This window comes from Heliangelus exortis, chromosome 1 (genome assembly GCF_036169615.1).
Source record: "Heliangelus exortis chromosome 1, bHelExo1.hap1, whole genome shotgun sequence".
NCBI classification, from domain to species: Eukaryota; Metazoa; Chordata; class Aves; order Apodiformes; family Trochilidae; genus Heliangelus; species Heliangelus exortis.
Window position 1 is genome coordinate 108,717,281 of NC_092422.1, and position 19,934 is coordinate 108,737,214.

At 39.1% G+C, this 19,934-nt stretch overlaps 1 long non-coding RNA gene across 1 annotated transcript in view; it reads left to right on the forward strand.

Moving 5' to 3' along the window:
* The window catches only part of LOC139795240 (uncharacterized), a 38,961-nt gene that overhangs the window by 18,254 nt on the left and 773 nt on the right, over positions 1 to 19,934 (forward strand). The window contains exons 4-5 of the long non-coding RNA XR_011725435.1: positions 16,106 to 16,161; positions 19,471 to 19,663. This is a non-coding gene — a long non-coding RNA (uncharacterized lncRNA). The remainder of the gene's footprint in view (positions 1 to 16,105; positions 16,162 to 19,470; positions 19,664 to 19,934) is intronic.

Here is a 19,934-nt window from a genome sequence, read left to right on the forward strand (position 1 = left end):
AATATAAATATTAATAGAAAATGCTGATGGGTCTTGTTGCAGATGCATCCTTCCAGTGTCTGAAATGCAGTACATCTAAATAAAAATATCAGAATTTCAAATCTGACTGGCACTGAGTGGTCTTGGGGTTTCAGGGTGTCCATCTTAGGGCAGATGGATTCAGGTCTGGCACACAAAAATATAATTTGGATTCATTTTGCTTTATGGCTTGTGGCAGATAGACACTGGTGCCACATCTTCTGTAAGAGCTTTAAGAAAGTCCTTAGGAAAACTTGCTTCCAGTCTTCTTATGCTGTTGGCACAGATGAATTACAAGTTCCCTGCTTCATGCTCCTTGTATGGAAAGACCTGATTTTTATTTTGATCTGATCTGTCATTTTTATGAGGTTTAAGCTTGCTGCTAGTGAGGTGCATGTTTTATTGTATTTTCATAGCTGTGGAATCCAAAACTAGGTTTCTCAGAAGTGCTTAACCTTGGCCTTATTTTTGTCTTCTCACATTAAGAGCATTTGGCCAGCAGAGTGCTCTTTTCCTGCCTGTTGCTTGTAATCTGCTTGTTTGCAGCAGGGTGAGGTGCAGATTGTACCTGTCATATACACAGCTGGATGTCATAAATGATTCACACCTATTTTCAAACAAGTGCACTTTTTATAAAAGTCCTTGCTGTAGGTGTTCTATTAATTCAGCAGGCCGTTGAGCCCAGCAATGTAAATAGGAAAGCATCCAAGATCTGCTGTGTATTTTGGATTATGGCCTTACCTACGCTTAAAGCAAAATTTTAATTACAAAATCACCTACCTCAGGTCAAACTTCAGAAGCTGAATCACAAACACTTGGTTTCTTTTTTCTTTCTTTGTTTCTCAGTCTTGCCCAGTGGTTGTCTTATCCTTGCTCTGTGCCTTTACTTTTATATTCCACTGAGACTGTCTAAAAGCTCTTTTAAGGAATTCTCTTGCTTCAGATATCTGTATTAAGTCTGGGTTCACAATAATGATTTTTTTCCATCACTGTTAGCATTTCTCCTTTTTCTAGTTGTGATAACAATTCATTTGTGATAACTGCTCAACAGTAGTAAAGTAACAGTTTCTACTAGGCAAAGTTTTCCAGTCTGAGCTATAAACAATTGGTTCAGTTTGGGCAAGTTCATTACCTATCCAAGTGTTTGTGTGAATTTTGTAAACATTTAAGCTGAAATAGACCTCAAGTAAACTGCTGAGCCCAGCAAAACATGGCACGCATAAGCTTGAAAGCACTCGGTAGGGAAAGAGATATCAAAGTGTGGGTGATATTTTGTAAAATGCAGAGCACAAAGGGGAGTAAAGAGGTATGCTAAAGAGTCCTTACTTGAAGAAAGTGCATGTTGAAGAACTGTGGCATTAACATTGTGAATTTAGCTTCTGCCTCAAGGAGTTGTTTTTCAATGCTTGAAGTCTCGAGGTGGCTGCCTGCTAAGTGGTGTCAAGAAATGAGTCACTGCAGGTTTCTTGTTTTGAACTGGAAAGCCCTCTGGATCAGAGAGGATTGCAGGAACATAAGGTTTTTGGTTACCCCAGCAAAAAGTGAGTTAGCTGCTGTCTCTCAAATGACCTCTGAAAGTCACTTGTAGCTCTTAAGCACCCAGGCTGGAGAGCTGGTGGGACACTGCCCTGCTGCAATGACACCACAGCAGGCTCTGCTTTCTGATTAGTCACCTGTAACAAGAATCATTCAGTTCCAGCTGTGCTGCAGATGCCAGCTAAATACTAAAACCTTTTTGGAGGGACCAAAAAATACAATTCCTTCTGAAAATAAACTGACTGTTCTTTTGTTCTAAATGTGAGGTTTAGTGCCAATATTCATTTTTTCCTTCCTTTTTGGAGTCTCGTCACTTTCTAGCTTTATATTAATTTCATTTGCATGTCTTCTCTTTGTTAAGTCTCTTTAAAATATTAAGCTCATTATCTTGGTTCTTAGTCATAGCTAATGGACTTTTCTGTGATTTATTCTATATTAAGTACCAATTGCCAGTTCTCTTTGTTAATGTATCATATTTGGTCTTCCTCGTTTTTTCCTATGAAATCAGAATCTCTTCAGATCTTATAATGTTCTGCCACACTTTTACTTGTTGCAACTTGAGAAAGTGAGATTGTCTGATCAGTTCTGTATGTTAACCCTTTCACCTGAGAGACCAGAGCTTAGTTCAGTATGTGTCCACCTGCTCCTTTTTGTTCACTTCACCAATGTGTGCTATTTCAAATTATTTTTATTTAGCTGGGCAAAGTGGCTGCAAGGCAAAGAAAGATCAATCAGATTGATTTTTGATACTGTTGCCTTTAATTCCTATATTGTTTTCATAACATTTTCAATAGTGGAACCGTCACAGAGTCATGTTTGTTGTTCATGTCAGCTAAAACCTGCCTGCTCTCCATGTCCTTCAGCTCCACAAAACACATCCTCTCAGAAGAGCTGTTATCACTTTCCAACAAACCTGATACAGAGGTTTGTTTTCCTTGCTTTTTATATCTCTTCACTCATATAGTCCCTGAGAATCAAAGATGAAAAGAGGTTGTTTATGTTAGGCATTCCCAATTTATAAATCTTGTTTCTGTCTGTTGATGGAAGCTGCCATCTTCACCCACTCATGGTGATATCAGAGTTGGCTCATTTTTAGCTACCGTCTTCTCATACCTGCCTTTCCTGCTGGCTTAGGATACAAGACTGCACTTTAGACTGTGTTTGTCAAGAATATTCCTTTACACAGACAAGCTGAAAGCCAAACACTATATGCAGAACCAAGATGCACACAATTAAGTCTACCTTTCAAGGAGTCTGACTCCACATTCCCTACCCACTTATTTAAATGTTTTCTTTTTAGCTATCATCTCTCCAGCACTTAGGTTGTTTGATTGCAGCATGCAAACGTTAGGCATATGTTCAAGCTACAGTTATTAGCAGTGTCATTTCTTGTTTGGTTTATGCTCCATACAGATTCTTTTTTTAATTGTAATTTTGTTTTGACATTCCAGGTTCTGCGTGTTTCGTATTATGCTGCTGCCAGCGCTTTGTGGGTGTTTGGACCCAGGTAATCCTCTGGATTAAATGTCTCATCATTTGCCTATTATATCTGTCACTGTTGAATGCTTCATTGCTTCATGCACTGTTTAGATCTCCTGGCTTTCAGACTCAAAGAGTGCTGTTTCAACTCACTGTAAGAGTCTTTTGGGTGGCATAAAAGATTCACATTATCCATAATCTTTCTATGCTGTTGTGTTGCCACATTCCTTTCTGCTTTTCTTAGGAAGTGCTAAACAGTAGTTATTGATTAAGAAATTCCACTTACAGTTATTCGTCCTCTGTCCTCTGTCAACATGGTTCCTGTGGGTAGGCAATACTTGGCTCATCTGCTGTTGTCTTAAAGGTTTCTACAAAACCCATAATTTCTGGATCTGAATCACTCTTTGAACCCACAAGGCACATATATGAGAACAGTGTCCACTGAAATAGCATATTTAACTCATATTTGCTGCTATCAGATTAAAGAGTAGAGTTTATTTTCTAAAACTGTAGCTACATTGTTACATTTACAAGACTGAGTATATTTTTCTTATCTCCCAGGTGTTCCTCCAGTTTAGTTTAGAGAAGTTCACATTGATGAACCTATTCTTCAGTTTTTATCATTCACCAAAAAATGGCACTAAATGGCTGCAGAATGCTTATTCACTTCATGGTTCTTGAATACAGAGAGCACCTGTTGCTTCTTCAAAAGCACCAGAGGGGCAGCATCCACCTGAAGTGAAGGCTGTGCATACAAAACCTGACTTCCATGTTAGCCAAAAACCACTTCGAAAATGCAGAAATTACCCCATGACAGTTTATGCAAGCCTCTGAAACAGGCTGCTGCTTCTAACAGACCAAGCTGATTGTCTCCCACTTTTACAGTATGGCTTACTGCATCTGGCACTATCTGATCTTCAGCAGACATGGAAGTGCTGATCAAATGGCTGTGTCAAAAACAAACAAAAAAGGTCTGGTTGGGGCTCTGCATAGATCCTCAGTTGCTCCAGTTCATTAAAGTGACTAATTACACTCCTTCCTTTCTTCTTGGTTCAGTAGGTGGAGCTGTAACATCTGTTTAAATTTTCCCTTGGCCAAGATGTGTCATTGCTGGGGCACTTTCCAACAAACCTGATACAGAGGTTTGTTTTCCTTGCTTTTTATATCTCTTGCTGGGGTAAAACTTTGGATCCCCAGCACTACACATATTTATCCACTTTATATGAGTTGATATTTTTCATCACTTTGAAATTGCACATAAAGCAGAACCTCAAGTTGTGTGCTCAATCTGCTAGTCGGGAAAAGCAATCAATCTCTCTAAAATGCAGTCTTCAGTGCCTGGATGGCTGTTTCCTACTGTTCAAAAGAATATAAAAGACATTTAGGGTCAATTATAAAATTCTGGGCTTTGGGGAAAAATAATCTCCAATTTAGTACCTTTCGTTATCTTGATAGTTTCCAGTTTGAAACAGACACTTTGAAGCAATCAAGAAGTCATGAGATAATTCCATTAATAATTTTCAATTTTAGAATCATGTCAAATCCACTGTCAATTTTGCTAGTTTTCATGTTCATGAGCAGTTTACGCTTTATAGTCTCAATGAAAGCTTTTTAAATAACAGGACACAGTTACATAAATTGACATTTCTGATTTTTTTGAATTGCTCCTAAAATACAATGCTAGTGAGAAAAAAAAAAAAAAAAAGAATCTTGGTAATGAGACTAATTCCCTCTTCAAATGTTACACCATCAGTTGAGCATTGTCCCGTCAACTTAAATCATTCTTCATTCTAAGAACCCTTTCCCATTACAATGTTCTCTGGAAAGCTTTCTGTAAAAGAAATGAGCATCCAAATTAATTTTAAAGATCACAAAATTGCTGTTTCTTTTTTGAGGAAGAGCTGTCTTGTACTGATCCTCCTGTATGAAAAATTATCTTAATGATATATTCTTTCATCTTAGTATTCTCCCTTGAGCAGCTTGAGTGCTTTCTGGTTCTTTTTGGTTTCAGCTAAACATTTCAAGTGAGCTTCAGAAATACTTCAGATTTTGGCTTGTCTCCTTTTAATTTCAAGAGCTTCTTTGATGAGCTCTGGCGGCACTATAAACCAGCAGTTGCTAACCCTTTTCTTTACATTTCATTTTTCATAGGAGTTTCTAAATTACTTTTTCCATTTCTGCAGCTTTGCAGATGCACATCTCCCCGGGATGCACAGCGAGGATGCTGCCGTGTCTCCAGCCGTGGCCCTTTGTCCTTGCCCAGTCCCTTGCACACGCTTGTGCTTCACTAAGGAGGCATCTCAGGGAGCAGTTTGGGGGGGAGAGAAAGAAAGGTTCATCTGCAGCACTACTGCCCCTATTGCCTTGCCTCTGTTGACATCTCCACAGTCAAGATGCCCAGCAGAGCCCAGCAGCTTGTGTCCTGCACAGCAGGTTATCTTAGCCATTGACAAGTCTCTTGGCTAAGGTATGTATCAGACAGAAACCACTAGCAGCATAAACAAGGATGAGAAAAGAGACAGTCTTTTATAAAATACCTGTTTTTTTCTTGTTTGCTGTTGTACAAGCTTTTCCACAATCTCTCAAAATCTGAAACTGCATATGCACTTTCAGCGTGAAATACAGCTGTCCCATTTGGAAAATGGCATCATGAATGAGCCAAGAGACTTTATTTGTGTAATCAGTTGAGTTGTCAGGTTGAGTTAGCAAATCTATTTATATACATCAAAGCAACCTGTGTATGTGGTGCATTTGTTTATGTTATTTGTTACTTATATGTGCTGAATAGCTTGGATGCAGACATTCTGGTTTCTTTGCTATAGCCCCATGCAATTCAAAACCAAATGACTCATCTTTCTGAAAACAGTACTGCAAAGATGTGAAGAAACTTGTGGATTCTGCTTTGGCTTTGGGTAGCACATCATTTTTTGAGAATCTTTTCTAACATTGCAGCTAGTGAGCACTGTGTATTGTAAAGCCACACATTATTGCTTTGTCAGGAGGTAAATGAATCAAAACTGTAGTAATCCATTACTCAGCCCTTAATGTACTAAGACACATTGTATGTACTTGGAAGTCTCAAGTGCTGGATAAAATCCACCCTTTGAAGAAAAAGTTATAGTGATTTGTTGTATTACTTCATAGCATGTATCCCTTCATCTCAATAATCATCAAAAAAAGGCTCTAGTGAATGAAGTTAAAAGCCAAAAAAGAGTTGAACATTGGTCTGTGGTATCTACCTGTTGGCACAATTTTGCTGCATTGTGTGCATGTTCATATTGCTGTTTATTAATATCTTCTGGTTTACAAAGGCTAAGCTTATTTTCCACTAAAAATCATAGAATCATAGAATCCTAGAGGTTGGAAGGGACCTCGAAAGATCATCTAGTCCAACCCCCCCTGCCAGAGCAGGGCCCCCTAGAGTACATCCCCTAGGAACGTGTCCAGGCGGGTTTTGAATGTCTCCAGTGAAGGAGACTCCACAACCCCCCTGGGCAGCCTGTTCCAGGGCTCCGTCACCCTTACAGTAAAAAAATTTTTTCTGATATTCAGCTTGATCCTCCTATGCTCCAATTTACACCCATTACCCCTTGTCCTATCACTGGTCACCACTGAGAAAAGCCTAACTCCATCTCCCTGACACTCACCCCTTACATATTTGAAAACATTGATGAGGTCACCCCTCAGTCTCCTTTTCTCCAAACTAAAGAGACCCAGCTCCCTCAGCCTTTCCTCATAAGGGAGATGCTCCACTCCCTTAATCATCTTAGTAGCTCTGCGCTGGACTCTTTCAAGCAGTTCCCTGTCCTTCTTGAACTGAGGGGCCCAGAACTGGACACAATACTCCAGGTGCGGCCTCACCAATGCAGAATAGAGGGGGAGGAGAACCTCTCTTGACCTACTAACCACACCCTTTCTAATGCACCCCAGGATGCCATTGGCCTTCTTGGCCACAAGGGCACATTGCTGGCTCATGGTCATCTTCTTGTCTACCAGGACCCCCAGGTCTCTTTCACCTACACTGCTCTCCAGCAGGTCAGCCCCCAACCTATACTGGGACATCGTGTTGTTCTTCCCCAAATGCAAAACTCTACACTTCCCCTTGTTGAATTTCATCATGTTTCTCCCTGCCCAACTCTCCAGCCTTTCTAAGTCTCTCTGAATGGCAGCACAGCCTTCTGGTGTATCAGCCACTCCTCCCAGCTTAGTGTCATCAGCAAACTTGCTGAGGGTACATTCTATACCCTCATCCAAGTCGTTGATGAAGATACTGAACAACACCGGTCCCAGTACTGACCCCTGAGGGATTCCACTAGTCCCACACCTCCAAGCAGATTCTGCCCCATTGTCTACAACTCTCTGACTCCTTCCTTTCAACCAGTTCCTGATCCACCTCACTACCTGATCACCAAACCCATACTTGATCAACTTATCTACAAGGATGCTGTGAGAGACGGTGTCAAATGCTTTACTGAAATCGAGATAAACCACATCTACCGCTCTTCCATCATCTATCCACCTAGTAATTTCCTCATAGAAGGCTATGAGGTTAGTCAAACATGATTTACCCTTGATAAAACCATGCTGACTGCTCTTGATGACCCCCATGTCCTTGATATGCCTGGAGATAGTGACAAGAACAAGTTGTTCCATCACCTTTCCAGGGATGGACTTTCCATTTTATTGATAGATCATCTGTGTACTTGCAGACTCTTAAGGCTTTCAAAAACAGCATCAATAGTGATAAGTGATCACCATTTAGAGATCCCTTATTTTAAAGAAGGATCTGGATTAGCAAGTGAGACTGTAGCGACTGCTTTCAAAACTGGTATGCACATGAGGAGCAGGGAGAGAGAGACAGGTTCAGGGTAAAGAGTAAAAAGCAGATTGAAAAATTACTAAATTTATTACTATGTTAATAAATACAGTTCTTCTCTATATCATCAGTTTTTTTAAAAATGCAAATTTTCCAGTTTGATCAACTGATTTCTCCATGGCAATGGACCTGAATTTTCATAGCATCAGTGAAAAACTGCTTTTAAAAGAGGAAATTCTTCTTTCTGTGAAAAAATGCTTATTTCCTTCTCTCTTTCCCCTTCATTTTTTTCTCCCTTTAAAAAAAAGACAAACATAAAACCTGTGAAAATTTCTCATCCTAATTAAGTCCACTAATTGCAAACATGTTATTACTGCAAAATTATAGCAAAGAACTGAATTCAAAGTTTCCTAGAAGAGAGACTTGTAAAGCAATCATTATAAAGTGAACCAAATTACATGTTGTTATTCCCTTGCAGTCTGGAAACTATGAAATAGTGTCTCTGGGAGACACCCATCTTTTAAACTGTACATTTTCAAGTTTGCCACCCTGTGCTTCCCATCATTTTTGTCAAAAATATTCAGCAGTCAGCATGCTCCCAAGGAGTATTTTGAGCTTCTTGAACAAGGAGTTTCTGATATTTACAGGTTGCTGCTCTTTTCGTATCTCTAGGTCTGCAGCTCTACCACATTTTCTCACTCAAAATGGGCTCATTGTGTGCTGTCTTTTAACATGAGTGGGTGAATATAGCCCAATAAACCTCCAAATAATTTTTGTCAGGGCTGTGCATATGACTGGGGCTCTGAGGATGAGCTCTCCCACAGGGTGATGCCTCTGCCTTCCCCACCGTGCCATCCACAGTGGCTGCAGCCACCTTCATCCCCAGGCAGCATCCCCACACTGAAAAGGTCCCTCCAGGCAGTTAACCAAGCACCCCTTGTTGCAGTGAATGCCTGGGGGCAGAAAAGCACTCAGCATCTCACAGATATAAAACTAATTATTTTAAAATCTAACATGGCCAGGTTGCCATGGCAATTATCAAATGAATGTTCTTATTTCCTGTAAAGATGTGCTTTATAGTACTCTAAGCTACACTTTAAGTGACTACTTTGTGCTGGTTGTCTCGGAGAACAAGCTATAAAAGAAGCTAAGTGCCAATTAAAGCATTGAGAAGAACCTCTCTTGCATGAGCTTGGCGAGGCACTGCAGCATGCATAATATTTCTTATAAAAATTTTGAAATGCTGCCTTCATCTCCAATATGGTACAGGAACACCTGGTTCATAGCACCCAGAGTATTCCTGTGGAAAATCAACAATGGCAAGCTTTTGGAAAACTACCCAGTTTATATTTAATGGGATTTTTCCAAACCATGTTAAGAACAAACTGAATGAAAGGTTTTTGAAATTCATCCCACTGGTAATATTAAGTGATAGAGAAGATCAACACAACAGTCTGCTGTTGATTTCTTATTTACTGTTACCTAGGAGGAAGTATTTAGTAGCTTTGGGATCGAATCCTATCATTCCTCCAATATAAGGTTTTAAGCAAGTGGATTGGGCTCATTATATTTCCCTAGGTTTACATGTACTGCATATTTTATATTTCTTTAAGTCTTAATCAGTTTATGGCTGGAAAAAACATTTTTTTTTTCCCCACTCACTTTTTTTCCAAGTCTTCTGTCATTTTGCATGCACAAAGACTCAAATTCCCTCTGTAGGGTTTCTCTTGGGGATGATAACAGCAAGGCTTCTTCCTTCTGTAAACATATGCATCTTTACTGAATTAATAAAGGAATGGGAGAGAAGAACCTGAGCAGATGCAGGTAGGTAAATCATTGCTAACCACTTAACATAAATGAACTTCTAAATTATTGTTTTTTAAACATTCATACCTTTTAGTATTTGGAAGGAGTCTGCCATTTCTAACTATGCTCCAGTATTCATTTTATTTTACTTGTAAAAGCCACTGGTTGTGTCTATTCGTTTTTCTCATCTCAAAAGACTGTTTTTCCTTTTTTTTTCACCATTGTGGACAGTAAATTCCTTCAAGAGGCTAGCAACAGGGCATCCTGCTGTTGCCTTCAGCTCCATCCCCTCTACTGAACAGTGGGAGCAAAGGCTTACCAGCCTTTTAAACTTACTCAGAATTCAGTTCCAGTGTGCAAATATTAAGTAGAAACACCAAGTCAGCTTTAAGAATGAGGGACAGCTTTGCAAGCAGCATGAGACCCAGACTCTTTTCTCTTTTATAGGAAGAGGCAACTTGCTCTATTTTACCTGATGCAAAGTTAAGTCTATTTTCCTGTGTTACTGTATGCTCAGGAAAATGAAGAAAGAAAGTGTCAGGAAGCTGAAGAGGAACAAAGGAAGGATGCAAAATACAAGATGAATGGTTCCTCAATTTAAAGGAGAGAAAAAAGCCAGCTGTGAGATAGTTGAAATGCATTAATGAAAGCAGTATCTAAAATGCTGGTTCCCTTTGTTAAAAAGGTTGGAAAAAAATTCCCTCTGTTCCTGTGTGATTAAATCAAAACTGTGCCACAGTAGGTGTTCTGGAGCCCCTGCAAGTAGCTGAGCCACTCAGGACAGCAAGTGTGCAACACAAAAGACTGCTGATAGCCTATACAACTCTGTTTTTTCTCAAGAGGAGCATTCTGTTGTTAGACTCCAGCTAGTATTTTCCTGCATTGGTTTCTGGGTTCAGCCTGCATTTGCTTCTTTGCAATTTTTTATTAAAACAGTTTGGCTCATAATCCTTACTCTTAGGAATATTTTTATCTACTTGGTATAGTCTTTGGGAACTGGGAAGGAAACAGAGAACCTGGATTGTTTTCTTTGGCCAGATCCTCTTCAGAGTAGAACTAAGATATCCTTGGGAATACCTTCTCAGGTGTACCAGTATCCTGCAGTGTTCTGCTGATACCCTTTTATCTCCTCCTCATCACAGCTGTGCCTTTATGTCCTGTAGAAGACCTAAAATCTAAAGCTACCTCTCTATCTTCTATTTCAGCATAGTGCTTTGACTTTTAATCCTCATGGTTGCAGGAAATTCTTTTGTTGTTCATATCCACTGTATCAGCTTCCAGCATTTGGAAGTCCAAAATTTTCTTAGTTACCAGAGAGGACGGGTTGTTAAGGTTTCTCTCTCTTGGTTTTGCTGTTGTCAGTGGTCCAATTCTTTCCAAACATGGCTTGGCTATGGGCATTAAAATGGAAGAATTTTAAGTACTTATAAAAAGAAAAGAATCAAAATCTTCATTTTTCATTATACAGAAAACTAAGAAAGTCCTTTAGAAAATTCAATGCTATTATAAACACAGAGAAGAAAAGTCAGAGTAGATATTTCATTTATAACAGGTGCATGATCATAATGTTTGAAAAATTACAACCCAAAAGGAGCCACATTCTTGGTAAATGTTCTACATGTTTGTTGTTATTTGTTGGTTTTGTTGGGGTTTTTGTTTGGTTGGTTTTTTTTAAATAAGACCTGGCTTAAAAATTTATATGTTCTTTTCCAGGAAACAAGTTCTTGGTTTGTAACAAGATATTTGCCAGCATTTTGGATATCTAAAATTTTTGTTCTAGAATTAACTTCATTGTGGGAGCTCTGAAAAAAAGCTGACTTAGCCTTGCTTTTTTCCAAGTTGTCCTGTCTACAAAGCTATTATTCTTGATTACATCATTTCAATTTCACATTTTTTGCCTGAGCAAACTGAGAACAAAGGTAGCATCTCTGTTACTCTTACATACTCAGAATGCTCTTCCTTTCTCTTGTCTTCAACATATTTTCTGGTTCTTGCCTTATTTACTGCTCCTAGTGATTTGGGTTCCAGAGAGTTTTCCTTGGGTTTGGAGCTGGTGCAGAACATACAGTAAGTGTGTCTTTAGAATTAATGAGGCCAACTCATGAAAAGCAAATATTTACAGGAAATTATACCCATTGGTGATATCCATGTAGTCTGCTTGAGCTTCAGAAGCACAGAGAAATAAGGAAGTTTGAACAACTTCTCCCTGTTGAGCAGGGTTTCTTTGGTTCTTGTTTTTCATGGTTTTACTTTCTTTCTGGATGTCATTGCTAATCCATCAGATACACACAGCAAAGTAGAAGGGGAGCACAGGCAGAAGGCACAGGTCAAAAATGGAGCCAGTGGCAATTTCTGGAGATTTTTTGCATGCTGAGCATAAAGAGTAACTGGATAACTGATGTACTTTCTGTGCAGCTGTCACTTGGTCTGGGAGTACATGTGAAAACAAAGACCAGTAAATGCCCTGACAACTCTTAAGAGGCATATTTTGTGTAGGTGGATATTAGCAATTCAAAGGATAAACTGGGATCTAAGCAAGGTCATTGGCTGATCAGCCAGTTTATTTTTGACCTAAGCAGTGCTTAATTTGGGAAACAGAAGGACTGGGATAAGCAAGTACAAACCTAAATGGGCAGCTGGCTGCTGAGTGATATTGAAGCCAAGTCATCCTAAAGGGCAGCCCATTTGTACCCTCACTCATGAGAAGAGAAAGGTGAAGACCACTGTGAGAGAAAGGAACCCTCCCCCCCCATGCTGCTTTAGTAACAGTGAACTCAAGCTGTTTCTGTTCCACTAGCAAGGAAGGAAACAAGAAAAACAAATACAAAATTATGTAAATTTCAAATAAAATATGCCTGTATATGCATATAAATTAAGTGAGACCCTTGGTGCACCCAAGTTAAAGCAATGTTTTAAAAAACATAATCTGGTTTTCATCGATATTCTTAATTCCAGTGTGTATTACAAATATATGCAGTGTGAATAAAACCTGAGCTTTCTCATAACAACTCTGTATTGAAAGTAATAAACAATCTTAGTATGGCTTTTCTTATAAATAAAGCATGCTACTCGGTTTTGTTTAGGGTCTTTAAGTCCTCTGTTCTACAGTGGGAGCTGGAATAATTAGGTTCTGTTCTGAAGGCAGCAATTTTTTTTCAGTATGAAGATGAATTTGTCCCTTTGGAAAGGGAACTTTCTTCCATTTCAGAGTTATTTTTCATATTTTTGGGGGCACTTGCATCACCCAGCCCTGCTCCTTGCCAAATCTAGTTTCTTCATCCTACACTTCCATCAAGTACACTACCGTGTGCTTCTGGGGAGGGGCTATTGGCTGCCTCAGAAGAGTTGCTGTCTTTTGTATCTGGGTTTAGGTTTGCCTGATAGCATTCCCTGTTCTATCTTGGGCACAGAGGTGCTGTTGCAATACTTAAAAGCAGTCTCAAGTAGATCAGGTGTGACAGAACTCCCCTAACTCTCTCTAAAAGGTTTTTTGCACTATTCCCACCTGAAATATCACTGAAGTGATGAGTGACAGATTTGTGTAGCTATAAAAGTTCTGAAGTGCTATTATTACACAGATTTCTGGAAATATATTGATAGGCTTAAGTTTCCATATTTCTGATTCCACTCACTAAACACAGTCTATATCTCTGTCTAACTACCTTTCTGCTCTTGTCCATACTCATCTGTTGGTTTGACTCTGGAAAGAAAAAAAAACAAACCATAATCGTTATTGCCTCAGCCTTAACACAAGCTAGGGAGGAAGAGTGGAAGGGATAAAATAGTTCTTGTACTTCGCTGTATGAATCATAGAAGTTGAAGTGAGGTACCTGCTTACTTTGTCACTCATTTTTGAAAATGGGGAGTCAGCTGAGCATGAACTGAAGCAGGGAGTTAATCTACTGTATAAAGGGAGCCATAGGTTTGATTTCTGATAGTATTTTATGCAGCTTTCCTTCTCTTTCTCATTCTATTGGCCTTCCATTCTGCCATGGCATTTAATTTACCAGCAGTTAGACATAAATGAACCATTTGTTCTCTGTCAGTGAGCCCGGGTCTTTGGGACCACTGTGAAGCTTGTGCTCACGTGCAGTGCATAAGAACCATTCTCTGGTGACTTCTCCACAACTCTGAACTCTGTCTGAGAGACTGGAAGCCTGAGCTGAGGACATATTGTGATATCAGGGACAGAAATGTGGAGCAGGGGAGAACAAGGTGCTTCTTATCCTTTTATGCCACTGGTATCTGTGGGTGCAGTATTACGGCTTGCTTGCTTGTTATTTCTGTGATTTAGAAAACTTGTGTTAGCTGCTGACTCACACTGATCACCCCAAAGGCAATTTGGCTCTGGTAAAATGTAAAATTTAGACCCTGCTTCTAAAGATGTGCTGAGCCCCATGCCTACCTGGTGAGATGCAAGAGGCAGCACCTGAGGATGCTTTAAAGGGAGAGGGACTGGATCAGAGCAACGAATTGTCAGTTCTGCAGACACAAAGAGCAAAAGTGGCAATGCTAGGGGAAACAATCACACAGAGTATGCTGTCCTTAGCTTTTCCTCCCTTTCTTTGCCCCATTATGCCACTCTGCAACTGTATATTTTGTTCTAAACAGAAATTGTACAGGACTGTCTAGATCATGACATCCAGATATTTGGGCATTTAGTCCTTAAGTCCATTCACCAAAGACCAGGACAGCACTTTGAGCAGCCCTCAGTAATGTTCAGACCTAGAGTAAGAAAACAAGTTAACAACTGTGTGTTCCATCAACTTTTATTAATTCTCCCCGTACTGTTTGCTCCATGTTTTACTGGAACAAAATGGTCTCTCCATTCTTCTGAAAAAAATTGTGTTGGTCATAATGAGAGGAAGAGAAATATTTTCTGGAATTTTACTCATCTCTAGATTTTCTGACAGTATAGCTGTTGTGCACAATTTTCAAAAAAATACTGCAGTCTTTGCATCGCCTCCAGAAAACATGACCTGGCTACAGTGTTTGCCCCTCTAGATGACAATTTGTGGTTTTGCACAAAGTTCATTTAATGTTTGCTCATTTGCTGTTCCTACAGTACACTACAATGTTGAATGCCCTCTTTTCTCTTGTTCATGGTTTTCTAGTTTCCCATCTATTCAGCAAATGCAGAGCAACACGTTCCTGTTGTAAATGCCTCTCATGTGAAGTGACTTGCATGTATCTCCATTTATACCAGGAACAGTTGACTCCTGTGGAAATGCTTGCTGGATGTAGGAGTGGCCAAGAGGGGAGCCACTCAGCTTCCCTGGTATTCTACATGTTACGATCCGAGTTATTATTTATATTTTGTTTGCGAGGAAAATTCAGCCACTACTCATAGACGACGCCTGAATTTACAAAAATAACAAGGCTTTATGATTTAAACAAGTTAAAAGGATTTATTTAGGATTTATACAATTAGTTACTTTGGTGAGAAGAGTCGTTGAGAAAAGGAGGGAGTAATTAAGATGTTATCACCGTCCGCTGGCCCCGGCCTCTGGCTGTGGTCGGGTGCGCAGGGCCTGTCGCTCCTGCCGAGAGAGGGGGAGGTCTAGAGGAAAGCCGCCTCTTCTCCTTTTCTCCTGGGGTTTTTACATACAGCAAAAAGAAGAGGGGTCTCTTTTTTGCATAAGTCCCTGATACACACAGACTTCCAGATTTCCAGGAGAGGAGTCATCCTTATCTTTTTGTCTTTTTGGTGTCCTGCTACTTTCATTGTTTTTGTCTCCACCACGCACCAGGAGGCGACCTGATAAGCATTCTTATCTTTTAGGTGTCTGTCAGGCATATGGTGAGGTTAATTGACACAATGTTGCAACATAGAGGAAGAGAGAAAAAAGAAAAAAAAATTGATTCGAGAGACATATTTTTGTATTTTTAAAGTGTTTACATCACTACATTCTTGAGATTCTCAGCGATTTATTTATTTTTCAAACTAAATGCCAATGGTCAGGTTTATAAATCTCTGGAGTTAGAATCTGTAGAATATAAATCAAAAAATTAAATAGAAAAGGCATCCACATAATTTAAAGACTCCATTATAATGTGCTTTGATAAGAGACATGCTTCTTAAAATGATGAGCACTCCTTAAAACTGTATTTTGAATGCTTTCATAGAGGTCTTTGGAACTTAAATGCATCCACCTTCATAAGCCTTGCCTGGCATGTCACTGTTTTTCATAGTAGGAGATTGGAATATATTCAGTTTCAGAAAAAGATATTTAGTCAAAGTGAAGTTTTAAAGCTCCCACGACACTGGAGTCTTTTTAAGGAGCGTATTTTACAATTAGATGCTAAAGTTTCTTTTTTTGGTTTTTTTTTTTGGTTTTTTTGTTTTTTGGTGGGTTTGTTTTTTTGTTGTGTTTTTTTGTTTGTTTGTTTTTTGTTTTTTGTTTTGTGGTTTTTTTGTTTTGCCACAGTTGTATTTTGGTTTTTCGGCAGGTGGGAATGGCTTTCATTTTGAAAAGTATTTGAGGACAGCTGCATCTGTTGAACAGGTGAGACGTAAAAGAGCCATTGGTAGTTAAATAGCCGTGCATTTCTGTAGAGCACTTTACTAACTACGTATCTCCATTTCCATTTACACATCAGGCACCTAAAGCATATTTCCAAATTATAGGTATGCAGGAGTTCACAACTGACTTTGTGGAGTTTAATGATGAAGAGGTTCTGCCTCTGCATTTAAGGCTTTTTCAGAGGATTTAGCAGAAATGAGGTAATCAATCTCACTACAACTACAATCAGATAGGCAATTAGTTGACATGGGACAGCCCTGATGCTTTTGCAGCTGCTAGCACAAAGACCTTTTTCAGGGCAGCATAACGTCACTGGGGCTTGTGTCCTGGCACCTACCTGCTCCAGTTGCCTTCCTGTCCATGTGTGCCTCTTGATATAGATAAAATTTCCTTCCCTGATATACATTTTTCCACTGTAATCCCTGCAAACTAGTCAAACATGTTGCTTTGGCACGGGATAACTGGCTGTAGGAGTTTTTTTTAAAGCCCAAATGGCTAGCTTCATTTTGGAATATGTTTAGTTTGTAGGTGACAAATGGTCTGTGAAACCCTCAGAGGCAACTCATTACAAATGAGTCCAGGCAGTAGAAGTCCCTGTTGTTGCTCAGTGTGGTAAGCCAATGTAATTGGAACTATATAAAGTGAAACAGAGTTAGGCTTTAGCAAGGTAATACCTCTTCCCAAAAATGTAATAAAAATAAGCCTCCTTCCTTCAGTTCTTTCCAGCACCTTGAGAATATCCTGCCACATTCTCATTTGCTTCTTTCTTCTCACACCATGTTTTGTTTTGTTAATGCTCTCCTTTAATTTTTCATCGTTGAATAAAGAATGTGTCAACATTCTGTAAGGGTTGATTTTCCAATATCACTTTTGTCCATTTTTGCTTGGTCGCTTCCAAAGATATACATGAGGGACTGCAGCAGTTTGGAGCATTGCAGTATCCCAGACCCCATTACTTCAAGGAAAAAAGAATAGAGGAAAATTTTTAAACCTAAATGTGCAAGTTAACCGTAATTTTGAATTAACTCTCTAAACTCTTTTTACAAGTAGTATTATACAGTAGCATATTGATGGTTGAACTTGACATTTCAAGTTGGAGGTCTTTTCCAACCTTAGCTATTCTGTGATTACAGTTGGCTGACTCTTCCTTCCTTACATACCAGCTGCATGCAAGGCTGGACCCTTTATTCCCTACAGCTGGGAGAGAACAAGTCTGAAGTTGGTAGGATTATATGGTTGGGTTGGGTTTTTTGTACTCTTCATATCATCAGCATGAGGAGAGGTCTTGGCAGTTTAATTCAGATTTAATTTTCAATATTTTTTCTCACAGCTTCTAGCTACCCTGTGATAGCATTTATTTTACCAATGGTCAGCTTGATCTTCTGACTTTGAAATAGAAAATTAATGCCATGTTTCAGCTTATCATAATACAGTTAAGCAAGAATGGCATGAATTCTTCTGAAAAACTGAGGAGACAGGTGTTCCAAGTCAAAAGTTTAATGAGGTGTTTTCATGGAAAAGCTGATGTAATAGTGTTGGTTTTCCTCCTCAATATTTCTGAAATACAGTATTTTCTTGATTAAGTTGTCTCTTTTCATGAAGGAGACTACTGTAACAACACTAAAACTGGAAAACATGACATTTAAAGTGCCTTTAGAGTTAAAACCAAAAAAGACACAGATGGTATATCAAATTTTAAATTTCTCTATGTTCCCTTGCTTTCGTGCAGAGTTAAAAATGTAAAATTATTTTCTTTACCCATATCCTAGTGCTCTGAAGACTGCAAAATAGTTACAGCAGAAGTGAATATTTCACAAGCAACAGCACTTAATACGCAGCCTGGATTAGTGCCAGACAGGTCTCCACAGGACTTATTTATTTATTTATTCTTTTTCAGCTTTGGGAATACATAATGCATTGAATAAATAAATAAAAAGTCCTAAAATGTAGTATCAGTCTGGCTTCCCTAGGGCACTTAAGTTCAAATGTAATTGATCAGTTTCTGGAGCAAAATCAGAAAAGCAGCCAGAGCCCTCTAGAGCTGCTTCTTACACAAAAATAGCACAATTCTTTGTGTATTTCTGTGACTGCTTACTGAAAGTACTGGAATTCAGTGGGGTGGAAATGAAAGCTAGCAATGTGAATTGAAGACATAGTATTTGGTTTTTTCTTGCCCACAGTGTGACATTCTGACAGCAGTTTTATTTGCTGGTAATTTCATAAATATCTTTAAGATGTTGGACTGATAATTAGAAAATTATTTACTTCTTTCACATAGGAAGCAATATGTTGAAGATATCCTGCCCACTTTATTACTGCTTAAGTCACACAACTCACTCTACATAAAAACAAATTAGTTCAACTTCCACCAACTAAGAACCAGAAGAGCATGAGTGTTGAAACTACCTCTAAATGATGAATGCAACTGTAGAAACTGTGTGAGGAAAGAAAAATTACACTGTTGAATCCTTTTGCTTTGTTTTTAAATTTGGATGGGTGAGGGAATGGAATGATTATTGTTTTGAATAAGATATAAATTATGTAAAATCCTTGCATTAAATGGGCTCTGTAAGCAGACTTTTCTCTACATATCAAATTTTTGTTAACGACACCAATATCTCCACTCCTGTGACTAAAGACAGGACTTGAGGGAATGGTAGGAAGCTGAATCAGGGGAGGTTTAGGTTAGATATCAGGAAAAAGTTTTTCATCCAGAGGCAGCTGAGCCATGGAACTTCCCCCCCAGGGAAGTGGTCACAGCACCAATCCTGCCTGAGCTCCAGAGCATTTGGATGATGCTCTAAGGCACATGGCTCATGGGGTTCCTTACTCAGGGACAGGAGTTGGACTTGATGATCCTGATGGGTCCCTTCCAACTTGGCATATTCTATGATTCTATGATATCTTCTACAGAGAATATAATTTTTTTAAATATGGTTACACCATATGAAGATAAGCAAAACAGACAATTAGGCATAGCCCCCAGGTCATTAAAAAAATTGCCATTATATCTAAGTTGGGCAGCTGGTGGCAGCTGAAGAAAAATTCAGACAAAGTAAACTTGACAAGCTGTCCTGAAGCCTTGCAAACTTGGCACTGCTATGAGCACTGGCAGGAGAGTATTTACTGGGTTGCAGAGCTACACTACACCAGCTATGAAATTATATATGTTGATTCCCTTCCTAATGTGATTCCAGTTAGAGACATTACTTTTGGAAACATTTTGGAACTACTTCAGTGAGTTTTTTATGTCACATAGTTTCTAGACAACTGTATTTTCTCTTCTTTTAGGATTTATGGCCCAACATCCTGACTTTTTAAGGAGAAGGCTGACATCAGGTTTCAGTCATTTGTGCTGTGGATGGGCCATCATCTCTCACACTTGATGTTGCTTCATCTACCCGGAGTCCTACCCATTCTGGAATGCAGAGGTAGTTCTGGGAACATGAAAGAGCAGGCTCCTCTGTGATGGGCTGCTATGAAGGTTTGTTTTTGTTTATAATGACAGATATTTGCCTAAATTTATTTTATGTGTTAATTAATAGAAACTCAAAAAAATGATTGGAGATGAGGAATGCAGTTAAGCATAGTGTCCAGAAGAAATGCAAAAATGTGGCACAGGATTAGACATCAGGTCTTTTGCTATCATGTTCATTCATCAGGTACTGTTCATGGTTTCAGTTCCCAGGTCCCCAACATGGTTTTGCCAGGCAGCAATGGGATCTTAACAGAAAAAAACCAACCAAACTGGTTTG